This window comes from Heterocephalus glaber, unplaced genomic scaffold (assembly GCF_053883595.1).
Source record: "Heterocephalus glaber isolate CG9 unplaced genomic scaffold, H.glaber_assembly_v1.0 deba00000122, whole genome shotgun sequence".
Lineage (NCBI taxonomy): Eukaryota > Metazoa > Chordata > Mammalia > Rodentia > Bathyergidae > Heterocephalus > Heterocephalus glaber.
Genome location: NW_028258138.1, coordinates 66775602 through 66799127, shown reverse-complemented (window position 1 = coordinate 66799127; position 23526 = coordinate 66775602). Strand labels below are relative to the sequence as shown.

The 23526-nt window shown below is 35.9% G+C and overlaps 1 protein-coding gene across 1 annotated transcript in view; it reads left to right on the top strand.

Moving 5' to 3' along the window:
• Positions 1-23526, top strand: part of Lsamp (limbic system associated membrane protein) — a 2156433-nt gene that overhangs the window by 1171990 nt on the left and 960917 nt on the right. The window lies entirely within an intron of this gene.

Genomic DNA, 23526 nt, shown 5'->3' with positions numbered 1-23526 from the left:
ATTTGAGATTAGATCCAACCAAATCAGAATTTTAAATGGAGTTAACTGGGCATTTTCTAGTATTCCAAAATAATGGGCCTGAAACAAAAGAAATACAAATGTAAATTTCTGAGTCCTGAAAATAGCCACAGATCCTTAAGAGTTTGAAAATAAATGGCTACTTTGGGATTTATGGTATTAAAGCTTTGGTCTAATTACAAACATTAATTTTCTTTAGTGGCATTGCTATAGCAACTCTATAGCTAGAGGTTCTCGGGAAAGACTCAAATTATATATCTTACAAATTCTTTCCTCAGTTATTAACACCTTATATTATTGAATTTAAAAATATTTTATATTGGAATGGACTTTTCATCAATTACATAATTTGTTTTCTTTCTGAAAATGTTTTAAATTATTTAAGGTAGTGAAATTTCTGCTTGTTTAGATTTGTCACTTTACTTTGTAGTTCTCAATTACTACTCTGTTTCTTTTGTGTCTAGCTTTTAACACCACAGGAGAGCAAAGTTAAAATATATGTTTCTCAATGATATTTTGAGAAAAAGAATTATGCTTGGTTTGGGAACTTTAACAGAGTTTTCTGACTCTTGTGTAATAATAATCTCAATCTTAATGACACATTAGCATATTTTTGCATCTAATTTTATAAACAAATGCAAAACTTTATAATAAGGTAGTCTTGAGTGGCAAATTAAAACTATAGAAGTTGGGTAATTCCTAAATATAACATACCTAACATACCTTCAGAAAATAAAATTTATATATATATATGTGTGTGTGTGTGTGTGTGTGTGTGATACATATATATATATATATATGACTGAATAGCTAAAATGGTCAATGCTTAAAATTATTTCAAGTTGTTTAGGCAACAAACAAATGCAAATTTATCTCTTTACATGGTACTAGTGAAATTACACATCCAAAATGAACTTTGCTTTATTTAGATCATCTTTTTTAAAATCAGGAGTATCCAATTGAGGAATCATATAGTAAGCCCCTATTGGTCATTGGGAGCTATGGTATATACTCTTGAGAATACACACATGAACAAAATAATAATGCTGTTCCCAAAGTAGCCTTTAATATTGTGGTAGAGATAAGCAAGGTCTGTATATCAACATAAAATATTTAGAATAAATAAATGTTGGGAGTGCATAACAAAAATAATATTTTTAACTGGGAAAAGAGAGAAAAAATTATAAGGTGATTGCTTATAATCACTTCCAAGGTTGGAAGATGGATAGAAATTTTTTGGAAAGTAGTTCAGAAGTACACTAGATACAAAACCCAAGAAACAAGATTCACAAGAGGAAAGGATATTTGGGGGCTACTTATAATAATAAACTTATAAAAAGGATGTTATGAGATGTAATTGTCTATAAACCCACAAAATTACATTAAATAATTCTTCAGGTTTAATCAGGTATTGTTCATGGTTATGGTCTTTAAATTATTGTAAAAATCTTGACTTCATGGGATTCTCATCTTTTCAGTTTAATACTACACCTTTCACACACTTCATATTGTCAAATGTGCAGTACATTTGTGGAAATTGCACAACTGACAATTTTATTAATTGTACCTAATAAGATGTAAATTCCTTCTGCAGTTTATAAATTCTTTGAAAAAAGTAATTGTATATTCAATGGAAAGGTCATTAATTTTAGAATAATCCAGTTTTTAGCTAGATTCTTAGTTTATAACTTGTCTTAAATAAATATTATTTCATTGTATTAAGAATACTTTTCAGTATCTTGTCTTATTCTACTAAGCCACACCTGACACATTCCTTCCCATCTCCTCAACTATTTGAATAAATCTCCCCTTACAAAACAGCTGGGCTTTACAAATACTTAACTCAAAGCAGTGGTGGTTAAGAGCAAAAGCTATGAAAATTGTCTATCACTAAATCCAATTCACCAATACACAGCAGTGTAACTTCGAACAAGTTTCTGAATTATTTTATATTTTACTATTCTGATTTATAAAATGAGGATGAGAAGTTCACAGGATTTTCTTGAAAACAGAGATTATGTACTTAAATAGAAACAAACCTGCCTCATAATGGCAATGGAAGTTTTTATTATTTTTTATCCTAAAGTATTTGAAAAATAGCTTTATTCAGATATACTGGAGGGTTTTCTTTAAAATTAAATATGATTAAAAAGCTATAATAATTTTAGAACTAATTAATAAATGAAATTCATAGTATGTACTATAGTGTTATTTTTAATTAAATTTATTGGTACAATTTAGATATACATAATGATCATAGTCATCGTATGGAATTTGTACCTGTACATGATATATCTTCATTCTTATATTTTTCCCATTCCTCTCCCCTCCTTTCAACATTTCTTCCCTTTCTTACTTACAAAAACTGTTTCTATTTTATCTTTCTTTTATCTTTTTAACCCCTTTTCCCTTTCTTCCCTTCCGCCTCCCTCCTCACTAGTTCCCCTTCCTGCTTAAAATTGTTCTTCCTATTTCAAATAATATATAATATTATATATTATACATTTTGGTCCTTTTTGTAAACTTTCAGTTTCTAACACCAAGAAACAATGTGATATTAACACACATGTCTGATATATTTTACTTAAGAGTATGGTCTCTACATGCATTCATTTAACTATAAATATCTCAAGCTTATCCTTCTTTATGGCTGAGTAGTACTCTATTGTATTTAAAAAAAAAACATCTTTTTTATTGCTTCATTCATCAGTTGATAGGCATTTGGGTTGTTTCCAAGATTTAGCTACTACAAACTGTGCTGCTATGAACATGGATGTGCATATATCACTGAGGTATGATGCTTTACATTCTTTCAAGAAGACACTGAGAAAGAGAATAGGTGGGTCTAATGGATCTAGTCTTAGTTTTTTGAGGAATCCACACTGATTTCCATAGTGGTTGCACCAGTCTACACTCCCGCCCACAGTAGAAAAGGTTTACTTTTTCCCCACAGCCTTGCCAGCATTTGTTATTGGTTAATTTCTTTATAATAGCCATTCTTTCTGGAATGAAATGAAATCTCAATTTTATTTTAAAATTTGCACCTCTCAAATTATTAGTGATGTTGAACATTTTTTCAAATATTTATTTGTTGTTTATACTTCATCTCAGATGCCCATGTTTGAACTGGGTCATTAAATTTGGGGGGTTTGATCTTTTTCAGTTCTTTATATATTCTAGATATCAGTCTTTTGTCTGAGAAACAGCCAGTAAAATTCTTTTCCCTCTCTGTGGGTTGTCTCTTCACTCTGTTGGTGGTTTCCTTTGCTGTGTAAAGCTTTCTGATAAGACAAGATCACAGTTGTTGATTCCTTGTAATATTTCCCTCTACATCAGGGTTTTGTTCATAAAGTCTTTGCTTATACCTATGTCTTCAAGAGTTTGACCTATTCTCTATTCCAGCAAATTTAGTGTTTCTGTGTTAATGTTTAGATCATTGACCCATTTTGATTTTAATTTAGTACATGGTGAGAGACATGGGTTTAGTTTTAGTCTTCAGCTTGTGGAAAGCCAATTTTTCCAGCACCGTTCATTAAACAGGCCATCTTTCCTCCAGTGAAGGTGTTTGGGCCCTTTATCAAAGATGAGGTGTTTGGAGTGTGTTTTGTTTGGCTTCTGCATCTTCTAATCTGTTCCACTGATCCTTGGCTATGTTTTTTGGCAGTACTATGCTATTTTATCACAATAGTTCCATAGTATAATTTCAAGCCAGGAATTGTGATGCACCTTCCTTGCCTTTGTTGCCCAGAATTGTTTTAGCTATTTTAGGCCACTTTGGGTTCTAAATAAATTTTAGGAACGTTTTCTCTAGTTCTCTTAGGTATGCTATTGGTATTTTGATTGAGATTGCATTAAATATGTATAACAATGTTGGGAATATGACCATTTTTACTGTGTTGATTCTTTCTACCCATGGGCAAGGGATGTTTTTCCATTTTCTGATACACTCTTGGATCTCCTTTTATAGAGTACTGTAGTTTTTGATGTAAAGATCTTTTACTTCTTTTGTTAGATTGATTCATAATTCTTTCATTTTTTTATGCTATTGTGAAAAGTGTTGTTTCCTTAATCTCTCTCATTAAGTTTGTTATTTATGTACAGGAATGCTATTGATTTTTGAGTATTGACTTTGTATCCAGCTACAACACTGAATTTGGTTATTAAATCAAGAAGTTCTCTGGTGGAATCTTTGGAGTCTTCTATATATTGTGTCATTTGCAAATAATGATAATTTAATTTCTTCCTTTCCTATCTTTTCCTTTTATTTCTTTCTCTTGTCTAGTGCTCCAGTGCCCTATTGCCTGGAGTATTTTTTTCCATCCTTTAACTTTTAGTCTATGAATTTCTTTTTGAGTTAAATGTGTTTCCTATATGCAGCAAATTGTTGGATCTTGTTTCTTGATCCATTTTGCCTGTCTGCTTCTTTTAATTGGTGAATTGAGATCATTTGCATTAATGGTTATATATGATATGTATTGGCTTATCTTTGTCAATTTTTTTTCCTGTTGTTGATTCCCTGTCTTTCCCCTGTGTTTATTTGCTTGCCTTGCATGGTGACATCTTTATATTGGTGTTCTTGTAATTGTGGTCTTAATTATCTCTTTCTGAAATATCCTTCAGAGCATTTTGTAGAGCTGATTTGGTGGTCATGAATTTCTTCAATTGTTCTTTGTCATGGAAGTATCTTATTTTTCCAATTTTGAAAGATAGATCTTGAAAGACAGTTTTGCAGGATACAACATTCTGTGTTGGAGGTTGTTTTCTTTCAGGACTTGAAATACTGCACTCCAACCACTCTTTGCCTTAAAGTTTTGGGTTAAGAAGTCTGCTATGGTTCTGATGAGCTTTCCTTTATAGGAGATTCATTTGTTTTCGCTAATGGCTTTTAATATTTTGTTCTTGTGCTAAGTTTCTGGAATCTTGATTATTTTTTTTGTATACCCATGCCATGGCTTGAATGTTGTTGGACTGTCTTAAAACTTCCTCTACTTCCCTTAATTTTAGTATCTTACAAAGTCTCAAGAGAAGAGCAAAATGTAGACAAATTTTCTCCCAGAGTGTAATATGCATGGCCACTAGTGCAACTGCAAATGGATACTTGTTCCCAACTGAAACCTTCTAAACCTGCTTGTCTCCTGTTCTCTAGCCAGAATGACCCATCAAGTTCTGTTTACAGCATTCTAGGGCTTCTGTAGCCTGAATCTTTAAATGTCTCCAAACTCCTCCTGCAAACCAGCTCCAAACGCTTCTAAACCACATAGTGAGATACAGTCATAGCAATAGCCACACTTCGCTGGTACCAATTTTCTGTATTACTTAGCTTACTGTCAAAGGTACAAAATACCTGGTACACACAATTTAAAAGAGAAGGGACTTAATTTACCTTATGGCTTTAGGGAATTCAGTACATGTTCAGCTGCCACCAAGGCAAAAGCAGCATGGTGGGAGAGTAAGTCAGAGGAAAGGGCTCACCTCTTAGCTGCCTGGAAGCAGAGAGAAAAATAGTGCTGGAGAGGAGCTGGCTAGAGACCATCTATAGTACCCAAGGTCATGCCTTCATAACAAACTCAGGCACATTCAGGAACTTGCTTTGCTAATCTACTAGGCATTCTTAATCCAATAAAATTGATAAATCAGGATTAACTATCACAGGGTATCCTGTTTTGTTCATCCATCTATTCACCCAGGCATTCTCCATCTGTCCAATAAAAACAAAATCCACACTCAAACCATCTCAGTGCCATTTATCAACCATAGGATTCCAAGCAGGTCGTGACATTTGGAAAACTAAGCTTTCTCAAATGTGAGATAGGTGAAGTATTTTCTTCTTTGTATTGTTGCTGTAATTCTGCTAAATTTATGAATTATTTTCCTACTCTGTGCTGTTCACAAATAAATAGTTCTGAGTAGGCAGAAAATTTTATTCAGGGACAAGTGAATAGAGACGGGAAACTCATGCTTTCCCTCAGGTCCTGGGTCTAGATTTTTATTAGGATTGGGTACAATATGCAAGCTGTTATCAGAGCTTTTCACAGAAAAGAGGGATTTCCAGGAATCATGGCAACATCTTCTTTCTTCCCTAATTTGACATAATCAGATCTGTCAGGAGATCAGTCAGTGTGTTTATTATCATTATCATGAGATTATAGTGAGGTTTAGAAGAGATTATAATAAGTACAATGTCATTGGAGTGCTAACATGGTCCCCAAACCAGGTCTCTCCAGTCTGAATTTTCCTAGGTGTTGGGAATATGTGATAATTTAGTGTTCAGCACCTGAAAGTGTGTGGTTATCAACACCCAGGTTTAACTTTTGCAACCAAGCTGCCAAGCAATCACATGGAGCTAACAGGACAACAGGCTGTCAGTAATTTCATGGTTCAGTCTGGGACAAGAGAATTAAATAAATATAAACACTGTAGATGAAAATGTTTAATAAACTTTTGAGAAATATACAGTATTAAAATTATGATTTAATATTGGGATTTATCTTTTTTAAAAAATCTGAGCACCTAATACATGAAAAATCTGGGCTGGGGTCTAGTAGAAAAGTAGAAATTTAATGAAAAATGACCTCTGACCTTAAGAAATTGTCAGTATCATTAAATTAGCACATTAGTTTGTTTTATTTGGTTCATAAAGTCAGACTAAATGTTTGGAAACAAGAATTTCTGAAGCTATCATTTGTCTTGGAAACACTGCTTGCTTTTCAGCCATTCAACTAGGTATAATTTAAAGATTATAGAAATCAAATATCAGAGTTGCAAAAATTCCAGCAATAACATATTCCAACATCCTCATTATAACAGATGATAAAATTACAATCTAGTACATCAAACTTGTTCAAAGTCATCCAGCAAAGCAGTGTATGAGTGAGAAATGGAGTCCTGTTCCTTTTATTTTGATCACAGAAATATTTTCATGAGATTGTTCTATTTTTATTTGTCCCAAACTTTGTTGAGCCACATCTTTCTGTACTGTTGTATACAAACTTTGTAGAAAATGAATGTGGTGAAAAAAATACATGGATGAAAAGGAGAAGACTGATAAATCTAATGATCTTTCATTGCAGGGCTTACTGAAAAGAATTTGCCTATCCAAAATCTCCTGTTAGAAAAAAATAGATCAGAGATGGCACATTGAGAAGTGTGTTAAGTTCACACAAAGATCAGTGTAAATAAAGCATTAGACTTAGAGAAAAATCACATGTAGGTTTTGTAGAAATTCAAGTATAGGCAATGTGTGTGACTTATAAGCAACCATTTCATTGACTTGAAAAAATCCTAGAAATGATATCCACTGTGGTACAGAAATTAGGATAATAGGGAATAGAATGACCTCTCCAAAGTCAGTATTTCATCCTAATTTTCAACTAACTTCAGCTCTGTATCTCAAATTGTGTATGAGAATTGCCAAGTTTATATGACAAATTCCCACCACCATGTAGAATTAATGAATATTATCTTTGTCATATTTACTTTTAATTGCTTTTATAAATAAAACATTACCAACTGACTAACATTGTTCTTGCCTACTACCCTTTTTAACAATTCATTTGTAGCCTCACACTTGTTTCTGTAAATCTAGATGTTTATGGGTTCTACTATTTGCTGGGCACACAAAGGATACTTAACGAGCTTCTCATTTCTAATTTGAAAAAAACATACTGCTTTCTAGTGCTTTAAAAAATTTGTACCTCTCTTGTCTTGCTTTACTTTTTATCTAATCTGCTTCTTAGTATCAAGGATTCTACATAATACTGAGAAAGAAATATAACGTTAAAGAGGCACAGGTGATGTTTTCTACATTTGACTTTCTTATTTAAACATCTCCCCTTCTTTTTCTTCAACCTTATAATTATAGTCATTTCTTGTCTATTTTAGTTTATTACTTTTATTTTTTTCTATGCTTGTCATGCCTGACTACTGTAAAGAATTTGAGCAGAGACCAGAAGGGAGTTAGACCTGGATATAAAGTCTGAATTACCTTACTGATATCTTAATCAATTAGGTAACTTCTTACTTCTCAGTTTCCCTGAAGCAGGGAAAACATATCCTTAGAATGAATTTTCTATACTCAATTTTAGAAATAATTGAACAGAAAAATTGTAAGAATCATGGTGAACTACATATGAGACAATCCCTCTTAACATGTATTTTGGCACTATTAAAATGGACAAAAGTTCTGATTTTTAAGGCTGTACCAGGTGAAAACGAAAAGATACAATGACTTCATTCCATCTAGAGGATGTTAAATGCTATAGGATGGTCTAATCTCAGTTTGACACAAACTGTAAGCCCAGTTCTTGAATATAGATCATGTCCCAGTTATCCATAGTCTTTTTAACCTACTGCTATATGACTATAATTGGCTAGCCTCATGACATCTTCAAAGGCCAGCAGGAAGCTGGGGAGCCAGAGCTGGGCAAAAGCATTTGATCTACTCTGTCAGTGAAAGGTCAAACAGCACATGTGTTTACATATGTTCTTCTACCAACTCTCTAGTTAGTACACAACTTTCTGTACTGACAGGTCTGAAAAGCCATCTGTGACAACCACAAACAATACAAATCACCTACAATATCATGTGATTTTATTATTTTTGTTTCCCAAAGATCTAGGTTAACTAATTGCTTTGATTTTTCTCCTAATACAATGCTCTTTTTGAAACTAAACTTAAAACCAGGCTATATTCTTACTGTTCAACTATCTGCCGTCCCACTCAAGTAGTAGAATGTTTGATTTTTCTGCTAGGATATGCTTTTATTAAATAATCACAATGCTCTTTGCAAATATTAACTCATTAATTTGCCCAGACATCCCTCTGCTGCTCTTGGAAATCAATTTTCTCAATTTATGAGGGGAAAAAAAGACACACTGGTACTTTTACCCAAATTTATGGAGAAAGGAAGAAGAAAGGAGTCACCACAAACTGCTACTACCATCTCAGAACTGCAGCACTCATTCATTCGTTTTTTTGGAGTTTGTCACAATATAAAACCTCACTCACACCAGCTCTCAATACTCAGTAATGTTCAAACTTGGCTGAATAATTTCAATTCTCCAAACCTCAGTTTCTTCATATTTAAAAGAATATAAATAATGTGCTCTAATAGTATTGTTTAGAGGGCTTAATTAGATCCTAATTGTTAAACATAGCAGTGTCCTTTCCTGGTGCATACCAAGTGTAAAACAAATAGAAGAATTTTTTAATATTTAAGTGTCGTTGAGTTACCTTGCAATATTCACGTGTGTCTAACAGTGAAAGCGCTGCTTGACAATGAAGCAATTACTTATTAGTGGCAGGACCTCTGCAGAGGCTGATATCCACTGTTTATCTCTGATAGAGGAGAGACCATGCATTGGGTCTGTGTGGTGGTGAATTTGTCAGTTTTGACATCACTGGGACATGCACAAATTAAAGGAGAGTTTCATTTTGGGGGGTTTTTGTTTGTTTGTGGTGCCGGGGATTGAACTCAGGACCTTGCAATTGCCAGGCAGGCGAGGCACCACTGAACTACATCCCCAGCCTCCAGGGAGAGTTTTATTTTGGCTTTCAGTTTTAAAGTGTTCAGTCCATGGTTGGCTGCTGCAAGACACAATTGGTAGGTTTAAAAGGCCTGAGTGAAGAAAGCTTTTCAACTCAAGGCACCAAGGTAGCAAAGGAAGAAGGGAGGAGCAAGAAGGGAGGAATGGGTGAAGAATATGGCTTTCCAGGTCATTCTCTCAGTGACCCACCTCCTCCAACCAGGCTCCATCTCCTAACACCACATTTCACAATGCATTTAGCAATAAATCAATCCACTAATGAGTTTAGAACACCTAGGATCTCATCAAAAGTTATGAACACATGAGTCTTTAGGGAGACATTTTAGGTCTAAATCATAACAGGTGACTGGATGATTTCTGAGTTTTCTGAGTTCTCCTCCAATTCTGACAGTTTAAATAGTAGAAAGTGGTAAGACATTATGTTGAAGGATCACAAAAATTCTTTATATTTGCACAGTTCTCTATAGTGTCCTTATGCTGCTGTTGTATATATTCTTAGTTATTCCTCACAATAGCCATATAAGGAAGACAGGAGGGGTGTAAATGTATTCATTGCATAAATGAGAAAATACTGAACTTTGGAGAAATTAAGTAACTTTCTTATAGTTATATATTAGGACAGCTAGAAATCTGGAACTCACGTCCTGATTTTCTGCAGCTGTGCCCATGCATTTTACACGTGGACAGTCATTCATATTTCTATTTTTGCTATGGGCACCTTTTAAAGAATAGCACTCCTTCTCAGCATTTCTCTTCAATGCTCCCCACATTTTCTCAACTTCTGCTATATCCAGAAACTTAACATTGCTGTGCACACATCCACAGGTTGAAGACTGAGAGTGAGATTTAAAATTGGATGAAAATATTGCCACCCTCCTCCCTGACCTGACCTCACTCTCCTCTAAGTTTTGCCCTGACATCTGGAATAAGAGGAATCCAAAGCAAGTACCATCCTTTGCTATTCTCTGTGAAGCCCTAGAATTCTGAAAGGGCATCAGGCGAGAGGAGGTACGTTTCTTGCTGTGAATTACTCTTGAGATGAACACTCCTTTTCAATCTAAATCTGTGGTTATGTAGTCATCCAGTTGGTGACTAAGTAGGGTGGTTGTGCATAAGATGGTAACAGGAAGCCAATTGTGAAAGGCTGAGAAGGGCTCCTACCTTGCTATGATTTACAGCCATAACGAGGGGAGAGAGAAAAATGCCACAGTGTTTAGTAGCCATCTAAAATGTTTGTAGACTTGCATTACTCCCCCACCCACATTCTTGATGCACACCACAGAAACAGCTATCAGAACCCATTCAAATTAAATTTACCCAACCATATTTTTCATTTTTCGAGCTTAATCCATTCTATATTTTCCATGTATTCTAACAAATCCTTAATCTGCTTTCTTTAAAAGTGGATAAACACTTCAACCAGTGGACACATTGTTTTGCCCTTCTTTGCCTCTTCCTAAGAGAGTAGAAACAAAGACTTTAAGTAGAAATGAGTGCAACTTACAGATGGAAGGATGCAGAAACTGTATTCTTATTGGAATATCCTGATAATAGTAGAAGGGTGAAGTTATTTCACCTCAATGTTCTTCTCATCTTCATATTTCAGCTATTCATCTTATCCTTTTTTGTTTCCCTCCTGTTAATCGTAATGCAAGCAAGGTATTTTTGTGGAAACATTTTGTGCTTGGTCAAGTCATAAATATGTTCCAAGTCAAGACGATTTGTGGAGAAGTCGACATCAAGAAAGTGCAATCATCAGGGAATCTTGAAAGGAGAGGACCATTACTTGTGCCATTCCATGTTTCACTTTTAAAAATTCATTATATACAGCACACCATTTAATGAAAATATAGGAAAATTATGAAACTTTGAATCTTTGTAGCAATTCACCCTTTGTAGCAATTCATTCAGGAGACATATAAGCACTAAGACAATTAACAATATGTAACAATAGGTAAGAGTCAAGTGCTCCCAATGCAAACAAGGAGGGATCTCAACTATGTCTTGGACTGGAGCAAGCTTTCCGCAGAGATCAAGACACCTGATTAGGGCATCAAAGAATAAACTCATGAGATAGATTTAAGAAAATGGGTCATTGTGAAGAGTAAGATACACAAATTCATGAAAGTATGAAGGTACATGTTATGTGCAAGGCAAGCAGTTTCATGTATTTAAAGCAGTGTATACACATGAGGCATTGGCAACAATTTTGTTTAGATAGCTATTGGAGGTAGCCTTTAGAGTTCTCAGATGACTTATGAAAGAGGTTGGAACTCATTTGTGATGAGAGGTGATCTGGAATAGCTTTCTGGTTTAGGTGGTATCAAAAGTCATACTGCTGTAGCATCTGACAGATACGCGTAGAACCTGGCATATGTCCCTTTCTTCCTCTTTAGGCTGAGGTGGGGCCAGTATATTTACAAGACCCAGTTGAGATGGATCCAGCTCATCTCCATCTCTGTGCACAAGCAGTAACTCAATGAAGTGATAAGGTATATAAAGAACTTTGCAAACTTTGAACACCTCCTCTTTTGAGCTATGCTAGGATCATCACAGTAGACCTAGAGAAGGGAGAGGCTGGAGGGAAAAGGTGTGGGGACAGAGATGGCAGGATCTTAACAATGACCCAGTGAGCCATTCAAAGTCAGGGGTTAATGTGTGGATGATTATTTTGAGTACTGTAACTGGGCTATGAGAGATGACATTTTCCACTCTCAGAAAACAAGAAGGAATATGGAATAACTAACTGGTGGAGGAGAAACAACATAGAAAACATGTTCAACTTAAGTGGATGGACCAGATATAAATCAAAACTTCTAATTGTCTCTGAAGTTTCACAGTAGCTTTCATGGTACATTTTAAATTTCCATTTCTTTACTATCATTCTTAAATGGGCCCTTGGAAATTACAGCAACATAAAGTAGAATTATATAAGATAGCATTGTGGGTACAAGAACAAAGGAATGTTTAAATTCATATTACTAATACAAATAATGTATGGATAAACATAATAATAATAATATAAATAGTAATGATGATGAAATAGAATTTATACCAAGCCTGTGTTTAATGCATTACATACATTATCTCATTTAATGCTCAACATCCTGAAAGTAAGAGAGTTTCATGATTACTGTGTCATGAAATATAAAAATGAAAGGTCGTAAGATAAAATGGTTTTCCAGGGCCTCACACAGACAGGAAAAATAAGTAGGACTCAGTCCTATGATTGACAAAAAAAGAAGGAATACAGGTATGTGGGGCTGAATTTATACGTCAGTAATCTGTCAGGCATCTGACAGCATGTAATCATGAAGCTCTGAAACAAAGAGGCTAACAGTTTTTTAAAAGTCTAAATGTGTTAAGCCAGTGACAGCATTTGCAATGAGAATTCAATAAATGAGGGGACAGAGAGAGAGAGAGAAATAAACAAGAAATCTTTTAGTCCTTAAAGGCTTCAGAATCTACCATCTGAACACCATATATTATATCCCAGGTTATAAAGCACTATGCAATAGTGGTTGGGGTAATAGAGCTACCCTTGAAGCAATCCCTACAGAAACAGTTCAGATGATTCTGCAGGTGCCCTGACCTACCTGTGCTCACTGGAATGTATGCAAGAGTGGCCTCTGGTCTCTTCCTACAGGTCTCACCTCTGATACCCTGAGCACAGCTGGCTGTAGATGCTGCCTAGTTTTCCTCACGAAGGAGTCCTATGGGAGGTCACCTGCTGATGGATAGAGAACCTAGAGGGGAGTGGAAACAACAATATTTTGCAATCTTAGTTTCATTAACTGTGTAAGATGAATTTTTAAATGAACCTCTTTTAAAAGTGTCCTCAACAGTGAGCTTTCAAGTATGAATCCAACTCCATCCTGTATTCCTTTCCCCAGTGGTCTTTTTGGTAAGACTTATGATGAGGGCAGAAGGGTCCTTCAATATCTCAGCTTAAAACCAAGCCAGGAAATTCTATTAGGTTCCAACATGAACTTCTCCAACAGTTTCAATTAGGTAAGAAATTCTTCTCTCACTTTGAGAAAGTGTGTTTATGAGCCCTACCACCTTCATGTGGAATCCTGGAAGCATAAATACACTTATTGAGGGAAATATTTGACAGCCAAGGGCTGAAAGATTCTGTAGAGATGTGAAGTTACTGCCATATTTCTGAGAAAATCCTTAGTCCAGCCTCTGGCCTTTTGGTGGGAAAAAGTGATCTATCGAAAATCAAAATACCCAATGGCTCCATTACTCCCAATCTGAGGCAGAAAACATATAAGTAAAATATTATCTGTGATTGTAACATTGAATTCTAGTTTTCAAAAGTTTATTTATTAATCTAAAGTTGTTTGAATATCCTGAAGTTTACCAAAGGCCTTTCGGCACACCTTTTCTAAAGAAAATTTAAACTCATCAACCTTAATTCAGTTTTAAAACAAACAATGAAACAAACAAAAAATTTTGATTTGTAACTGGCTATCACTGAGGACTACCTCTTTTTGCTACACACAAAAAATGTCATTCTTCTGGATTTACCTATTCCTATCTTCCTCTTTCTTTCACCCCTGTGCAAGATACACTTATGAACATGGACGTATTTTGAGACCTAGGACAATGGAGAGGAAGGATATTCAGTGCCTGAACAGAAAAGACATGCAAAAGGGAAGCGGTGTTGGAGGAGGACTGTGAGAAAATTAAATAGATAAATTCACAGAACCACCAAATAATTCTTCCCGTGCATTTATCTCCCTCCATTATTCTCTTTGAAGAGCACAAGCCCTGTTAATTCCTCTCTTTGTCTTTCTTGTCCTCCGCTGAATCTCCAGAACAAAAACAAATCAAATCAAGAATTAACCTTTTAAGCATGAAATACATCTTTTTGCTCTGCTATTCGTGTCCTCTGTAAATCATTCTGGGGGAGAAGTCTGGGAAATCCACGCTGCTCCAATCCTCAGGTGAATACTCAGGGAGTGCTTGCAGCAGCCCCCTCATTTACTATGATGGCTTTTCTCTAGCTGAAATACTGTTTTGCTACAGCCTTGGGTAGGAACAAGCTCTTCAAATAATTTTCTCATGCAATATACAGCAACACCAAAATTATAAAACTAGCACACTGGCAAGGTTATAGGCCCAGAGGAAAAAATGATAAAATGTAATTATTTGTGAGTAATGAAGTAATTCCATGGCCTAAGGCTATAGAATTATGCTAAAACTGTATCACAAGGGGGAAGATAAAAAAGGCAGGCCCAGAGTCTTAGCAGCTGTTCTCATGTTGCATCGCCCAAGAATGCTCCCCCTACAGGACTCTGAGTTCTCAGCTGGTAGCCCTCTGATCAAGCTCTGACTGCAGTAATTATGGAAATAATAATGGCAATCCCTTACTCAATATCTATTAGGTTCCAGGAATGGAGCACAGTTACCTATAATCTTACCTTGACTTGCAAAGTTGGCATCCTCATTAATATTTTTTCAGAATTAAAATAGCTTATCCAAGGTCATCCAGGTAGAAGTCTTCAGACTCAGGATGTAAATGTAGGGCAGCTTAACTCAAATGATTCTTTTCTTGCCACCACTCCATCAGGAAGTGGAGCCAATCCATAGGTTTTTGACCTTTCACTCTCTAATAGCTAGGCTCTACATATATACTCTTTAAGGAATAAAAGAATCCCAAGAGGAGAACAAGATTTTTTTCTATGACAATGTTTCTTAGCCTTTTAAAATATTATCATATCCCAAGAGCCATTTTGAGCATCATTTTTTGTATTTATCCTCCGTGGAATTTTTATACATAATGCACTGGAGATCATCTGTAGTGATCCTACAGGGGACGACAAAGGATTGTAATATCTAAGTATTTTATACACTATGGTGTTGACATTGTCACTGATGAGAATGTATGCTCCCAAATGATGCAGCACCTGATAAAAGCCCCCCAAATTCAACAGTACCAAAGGGGATAAGAGATTTTTTTCTCCTCCTCCTACTTATCAAGAAAATTAAGAACAGTATAAAATAATCTCATTGGTGAATATCCACAATGGATCAGTGGATCAATTTAGTAGAGAAAAGGAATTATTCAGACCATCCTGGTCCCTTGTAGCATTTTCAGATGGGAAAATCTGTCAGGAAAAGGAGATCAAGCAAGACTGCAGTTACATAATCAAAACCACTGCCAGCCATTGTTTTTCTTGTAATTGTTGATTGATCTCTGATTTGGTAGGAGAATCCAGGCTTTTATGATAAACCATGGACTGAGCTATCCAATTAAGAATATAAGGGCTCATCGGAATCCAAACACCTGACTGGACTGAGAAACGAAGTTGGTTTTTAACAGAGGGACCAATTAAAAACTCTCAGTGGAAAGAGATTTAGATTTAAATTAAATTAGCTTTTATTAAGCATACATGTACTCATCAGTTATTGGTCTGAATGTTTTTACAATGTTATGAATCTAAGCTTCTCAGAAACTCAGAGGCAGAAGGAAACTTTACCCTTTGCAGCCTGGGAACCTGAAGGTCTACACAGATATTCAAAACTTGCTGAAATCCACACAGCTGTCACGTGGCAGAATGAAAAGCCAAAGCTGGGCTGGGGATTTAGCTCAGTGGTTTCGCCGCCTGCCTCGCAAGCGCAAGGACCCGAGTTCGATCCCCGGTACCAAAAACAAAACAAAAGCCAAAGCCACACATGAGTCAGAGAAGTTCTAGATGTTATATTGCTTTTGGCTCTAGTTATTCTTTATATAAATATGACACATAAAAATGTATTTTGTTATACACAAAGTGATTTAACTATCAAATCAAAATAATAAGGTACCACGAATATTTTAAATATAAACAAAATAATAGGGTACCACAAATATTTTAAAATGGTATCAGATTTAATCAGAAAATTTGAAATTAACAATTTTTTTGTGTTTCTTAAACAAAGAACGTCAGGAAATAATACACCTTAAAGTTAGTTATGAACTTCTAACTGGTAAGGAAAGATAATTTTGTATTTTCTTGCCAAGACTTTTCTGTCCTATTTATTTTATTTTCCTATATCTAAAACTGTCACAGATCAAAATTCAGAACAAAGGAATGGAATATAAATTACTATGCTTGGGTGAGGCATCTCAGCTAGTAAGGAGTTGTCTTAAATTAACTATAACATGCAATATTTGGAAAATATAGTTCTAAGTATTTCTGCTCTTTGCTCAGTCTGGGAGAAATGCATTAGGCTTAGATTTCTTAACTGTACCCTGATCAAACAACAAGAACCATAACTATTTAGAAAGTCAGAGTTTATACATTCTTTTGGCAAATAAAAAATAAGACATGCCTGGCTTTTACTAGACACCAACTATGTAGAAATATATTAGACAAAAATTCCTGCCCTCAAGGAGATGCAGTCTAGTCAAAGAGATACAAGTTAAACCAGAAGCAGATAGATGTATCTGTTTACAACTTCCATGAATATGTGAGGTAAATGACCAAGGTAAATGACTCTTGGTAGAGAATAAAGGTAGCAATGGCACAAGCCCTTTAAGGAGAGTAAGCATGAATTCTCTAGAGATGAGGCTGAAGTCTAGATGAGAACTTGGCCATCAGGAAAACATACAGTTGAACTCGCAACCTGAAGGGTGAGGAAGCCCCGAAGAAGAAAAGGGCATGGCATTTAAAAGGACCAAAAAGTCTAGAGTGCTGAGGACAAAGAGAGGGTGGTAATATTCCTTACTGGAATGCAGAGATTCCAGGAAGACAACTCAGGTAGCCAGGATAGCCACCATAGAAAGATGAGATACTAAGAGCTTCAGGAAACCTGTGAATGATTTTAAGCCAGAGAATGGTAAGATCTGACTTACATATTTAGATCACTTTGGCAATGGTTTGACCAGATCTGTGTGGTAACAAAGGCAAATGGAATTGACAGTGCAAGAGCTGTCCTCTGATGAATGCCTTGAGGACGTTTCTAACAGCTATATTTGGTGATGGAGAAAATGTCTAGGACAGCATAATCACACCATGTCTTTCCTGTCATTGAGCAGGGTCCACCTTTACCAGGATGATCAGCTTGTGATAGTCTGTCACATGATTCTTTTTGACTGCACAGATTGCATGACTTACAAGCAGCCCTGATTTTTTTCCCCAGAAAACCTCCTGTCTATAAATATCAAAAAGAGAGTTGAAGGAAAATACATGTTCAATTTCTATTTCTAAATAATATTTCTTGGGCCAGGGATTTAGCTCAGTGGTTTCGCTGCCTGCTGCACAAGCACAAGTACCCGAGTTCGATCCCAGTACCAAACATAAATAAATAAATAAATAAATAAATAAATAGTATTCCTTAATTATCTGATTAAAAAACACACAAAACTGAAGTACTTAATTTCTTCTACCACAGCACTTTAATCTAAAAAATAGAAATGCTGCCTTACTGCATTAGAAAAAAATTAAAAGAGTAAAAAAGTCTTCTACTTAAACTAAATATTGGCATGCTGGATATGTTTGGTGATAGGTACTTTTTTTTTGCTGATAGGTACTTTTTGAAGGACTATACTGCTGAAACAAAAGCATGAAGCAGATGACAATTCTTAGAACAGTATGCTTCCTGATATTTCTGAGGCCTCAAACTATTTCTGAGCAACATCCTAAAATCCAGCATTCATCTTCTACCCTTTTCAACAGGAAGCTTATACCATCAGTGTCCCACTAGTTAAACAGCACTCACAGTTGAAAGCAACATGGTAAAAAACACCAGAAAATACTTTTAGTTTCCAGTGTGATGAGGAAGGGCTTTTGCAGTATGACAGAAAACTCTTTTGAGCACAAACCCTTGACCTAACAAACAGAAGTTTCTAGTGGTGAAATGTCTCAGGGACAGGCTGACAGGCATGATATTTGGGCACAGTGGTCTTTTGAGCAGTCTTGCTTTAATCAGATTGCAGAGCTGAGTGATTGTTCCACATGCCTGGGAAGCTGGCCTGCCGCTCAGGGCTCTCCATGGTGTGTTTTCCCATTATATTTTTGAGCACAGAGATGACAGTAGCGTCTCACCCCTGGAAGCTGGCCAGCAGCCTGTCAACTGGCAAGTATCCCGTAAACACTCCAGGGTGCATTGCCCTCTTGGGGTCTAGTCTGGTAGCAGCTTCTACTTTTCTGTGAGCCATACTTTTCCTGATATTACTTAGCTTGGGGAGGTTTTCTTATTTTTGAATGCAAATGTTTATGGGTTAAAAGCTTATTTAAGTGTCCCCAGGGTGGGCTGGATGGGAGACCAGCACTGCCTTCTTGTCATACCTACTCTGTCTGGAGACAGTTAAAGACCAGAAAAATTGCTTGAAGAAGCATATGGAAATTTTAGAAGTAGAAAGCAATCAAGGCTACATTTTTCTGAGACTAGTGTTAAAATCATGATTGGGAATGGAAATAAATATGAATCAGTCTCCTTTTTCCTCACAAAATCATCAATACAGTTTCCTGATTTTCTGGGATGTTTTTGGAAGTGGGTGGTTGGGATGAGTTACTATGATTTAGTCACACGATTTATATTTTTTAATGTTATGGGATTATTCTTCTTACTATGAATGGATATAGCTGATACTTGTCATTGGAAGTATATTAGGAATAGAGAAGACTCAAAAGTATTGCTTAAGAATCCATTCTAATGTTAGCAAGGCACATGTTCCTAAACCACACAGCTTATGGGTGAACTTCACAAGTACACTGATTCTTCTTTTTCCAGTCCTCTTTATTTTTTAAAGCTTGAGACTGAGTCTCACTTTGTAGCCCATGATGATCTCAAACTTGCCAATCCTTTACCTCAGCTTCCCAAGTAGCTGGGATTACAGGCATGGCAATCATTTCCAGCTAATTGATTGCTTCTTGAAGGTGGAAAGCTCCCTTCCTCTGCTGATATGAGTGGAGAAAAATTGGGGGGCAAAATTTCTGACCCTGAGGTGCTTTGACACTAAGGCCTTTCTACCTGTGGAGAGACAATACATTCTGTGATCAAATAGGTGCATATGTGTGTATGCATGCAGGTGTGTGGGTGTACATGTGCACATATAACATGTATGTGTGCTTTTCCATCGTTGGAAAGAGTCTGAGTAGTGGTCTGACTAAAAATCCTATCCAGACAAAATGCACTGATGAAACTATTCCTTCATTGACTTGATTCAATTGTGTTCAATATTCCCATGTTTTTCCTTAAGGTTAAAATAGCCTATAATATATTTACAATATATAAAAACATATTTCATATTTATTCTCTCATATTCATTTAGTCAGGGCCACATACTGAAGAATTTTTATCTTTCACATCTTCCAATCCAAGGCTTTAATTCAAGCCCTTTAGACTTTTATCTAGACAGTTTTAATCACTTCCCAACTAATTTCCTTACCACCTACATGGCCTCTTTCTACCTTCTCCTACTGCTGTCCAGATGATTATATTAAAACTGAGATCTTGTTGAATTACTTGCAGCTTAAAATCCTTGAGTGGCTCCTAATAGCTTTATAACTAAAAAATGTCCTGCATGTGGTAAGCACCATACTATGCATTTTTCACATGCATTCTCTCATTGAATCTTCACAATTTCCTTGTTTTAGGTGACAAGATTAGTATGTGTTCTATAATGTAAGGAATGACTTGTAATATTGAGAACACTAAAAGACAAAAGTCAATCAAATGGTGTTCTAGTGTATTTTTAACTGCAATCCAAAACATCATTAAATTATATCAAGATATTACCAGTGTAACAGTCTGAGACATATGTCACTGATCCCATAACTGAGTGTATCTGTGGGATAAATTTCTAAGAGAAATTACTCAAAGGGTTTCAATGGATTTACAAATCATAAAATAATGCCAAGTTCCTTAGGGTTTATGGTATTCATATTCCTACCAGCAATGTACTTACTTCATTGTCCACATAAATAAAAAACAACATTATTTTGTAGCTTTAATTAGCACTTTTTCATTGCTAGAGAGAGGTTATATAAAAGGTGAATGTGTTCAATGATCTCCCGGAACAATTGGGAGCTAACTTCTGTTATTTCCCCATTATAGGGAAGAAATCAAGTGAAGACACTCTCAAAATTAGTTATTCAACCTCACATCCTTCATCAGTTTACTCTGTGATGTTTCCATGCCTACCTATTTTTTTCCAGGTCATCATTTGGACTCCAGTGCTCTAACACGCACTAGCTTCCCAAATGCACTGGATTGTGTCTATCTCCAAATCCTGGCACTTGCTATCTTGACTCTCTGGAATGTGCCTCCCCCTTCTTTGACCAGCTAGTTTGTCCTTATTCCTTTCAAATTCTTCTCTAAGCATTACCTTCTCCCAACAGCCTTAGCTACTCCCTTAGCATTACATTCCTACATTACAGTCCTGTCTCACTGTGACATTCCTGATGGCCACACTGCCTCACATGTCACTTTATTTCTCAAGTGCCTGGTTCAAATTTTGTCACATCATAAATACTAAATATAAGTTTGTTAAATCAGCAAAATGAATGAATAGTTGAATACAAAAAACTAATTGAAAATCCAAAAATTGAAATTATAAATTATGCACATTAGTTTTTTCACAAGAAGACATTGTGCTACTTTATTGTTAAAAGTTTATTTTCTCAAAGGATTTATAGTTTTCAGAAATTGTTGTTACTTAAGGTATGAAAGCCTATTCTTCATTTGAGTAGAAGAAAAAAGAAATAATCTGATATTTCTGGAGTTTTCAGTTGTGTTAGGGGCTCTTTGAGCCCCTTGAGGGTCCCTGGGAGAAACAGTGGTTGACCAATACAGCCGCCCTCTGTGGTATAGCTTGGATTTCCATGTAAGTTTGTCTCTTAGAAAGAGTTCTATGAATCTAAAGTGTTTTGCAGCCTATTGAAAAGAAGAAAGCCAAGGTCTGTATATCAGCAAAGTTGGGTTCTAGTCTTGCCTTTGCCTTCAGCTCACATTGCAATTTCACAAGGCATTTACTTAGCTAGGGCCCAAATCCTACTCAAAATGAACCCTGTAGGCTAGATGATGGAAAATTCCTTGTATGCCTAGAGCAATGCCTTTTTATATCTTTGTATTACATTGAAAATCTAAATCTCTTGTTTCCAAAACTGTAGTTCGAACTTCCTGTATATCCACAACTCTGATAATAGAGCTCTGCACTCTTAAGAAGTCACTATTAGCTCCCAATATCTAATGTTTTAAGAATAATTTTTGTGTACTCAAGTTCAAAACCTCCAAAAGGGTCCCTATGCAATCCATCCATTTCATCTGGTTTCTGCTTCTCTGTTCCCACATTACATTCCCTCTGATATTCATGGACTCTAGAAACTCCTTTATTTACTCTTGTAAACCCCAAAATACTTTACCTATAAACTTTGTTTTTAATATAATAATCATTAAATAAATAATATTCATATTTTATAATTTAGTCATATCTAATTCTGACTACTTAAGGTTTAATGTTTATTACTTCATCTTAATTTTACCCATAAGCAAAAACACATCATGATAGATTTCATTAATGTAAATATATATGTAAAATTTAAGTTTTTGGAAAAAACATGTATTGTATAGATCTTATAGATAATAGATTATAAACTCCCTTAAGGAAACATTTGTATCTCCTCTAACTACTTCATAAAGCAAACCATGAGCAAATGTGAGTATGTGCATTTACAATCTTTCTGTGTCTATCAGAACTCAGATTTCAACTATAAGGGCTTGACAATTTCTGATATGTAATAAAAGATGCATAGAAAGTAGAATACAATTTTAAAAATTAAACTCAGATATTAGCTGCTGTTGCTTCATGCTTTCTGTAAAATAACAACCCATGTAGTTGTGTGTGTATCGCCATGTCTTGTCCAAAGATGTCTCCTCGTCATAGTGACTATATCCTGGAATTTACATCAAGCTGCTGCAGCTTCAAAAAGATGCTATCCTGAAAAGAGAGAGGCAGTTTGTGCAATAGAAGGAAACACCACTTCTCATTTCCTTTGTTCTCTTGTTGTTATTGGAAGCTTCTAAAATTTTAAAAAAGTAATTGTCTCAATGACACCTTTTGCCATTCCTTTCCCTCCAAATCCTGATATTATGCTGCTGTTTGAAAAAAAAAAAAAGTCTACATTCCAAAGTAGACCTAGGTGGCAGCTCCTCTGCTGGGACACGTTCCTCTTTGTCAGCCAGGGTGGCCCCAGCAAGCAGCCTGGCTTCCTTTCCCAGGGCCCAGGGGCTTCTGCAACAGTACTAGTGGGGCTTCGTCTCTCCCCACCTCCATCTGATGAGCTTCTGCAGCAGTTCTACTGTGGCTTTGTCTCTCCCCACCTCCATCTGATGAGCTTATTCTTCCCTTTCTCTGGAACACCAGAAAGGCTTCACTCCTCCTGGACCATCTAGACAATGGCTTTCTTGCTATCACTTTTTTCGACTCACGATGGTACTCCTACCACCTGTGGGGCCAAATAACTGTCTAAGAAATTACTCTCAATGTTCTGTTAATTTATGAAGCTGGTTTACTACATCTCAGAAAGCAGCAGCTGGTCCTTAGACACTGAAATTCAGTGTGCCTCTTCCTCTTATGAAACAGGAATTCCTTGTCTCCCTCATCTTGTCTTATTCCTTACTGATAGGTTAAGTTTCTGGCCTGTAAAGTTCCAATGGCACAAAAGATGTGAGTAGAGAAGACAATGGTGTCCAGCAATCCAGTGAGAAAAAACTTCTCCCTGGAAATCAGCCTCTTTAAAAATCTATTTTTATCTTAAGAGTTTCAACCTAACACAAAGTGATTTAGCAGGTTAAGTAAATGCCCAAAGTTCTATATATTTATCCATGTCTCTGCATGCATACCCTTGACATTGCTCATGTCAACAGATAGAATGAGCCCTGACATCCTTTATTCCTTACATCCTTAATGCTGAAAGGGTGAACAGGAGGCAGAGCATCAGTAACACTGCCTACCCCCTCACCACCATC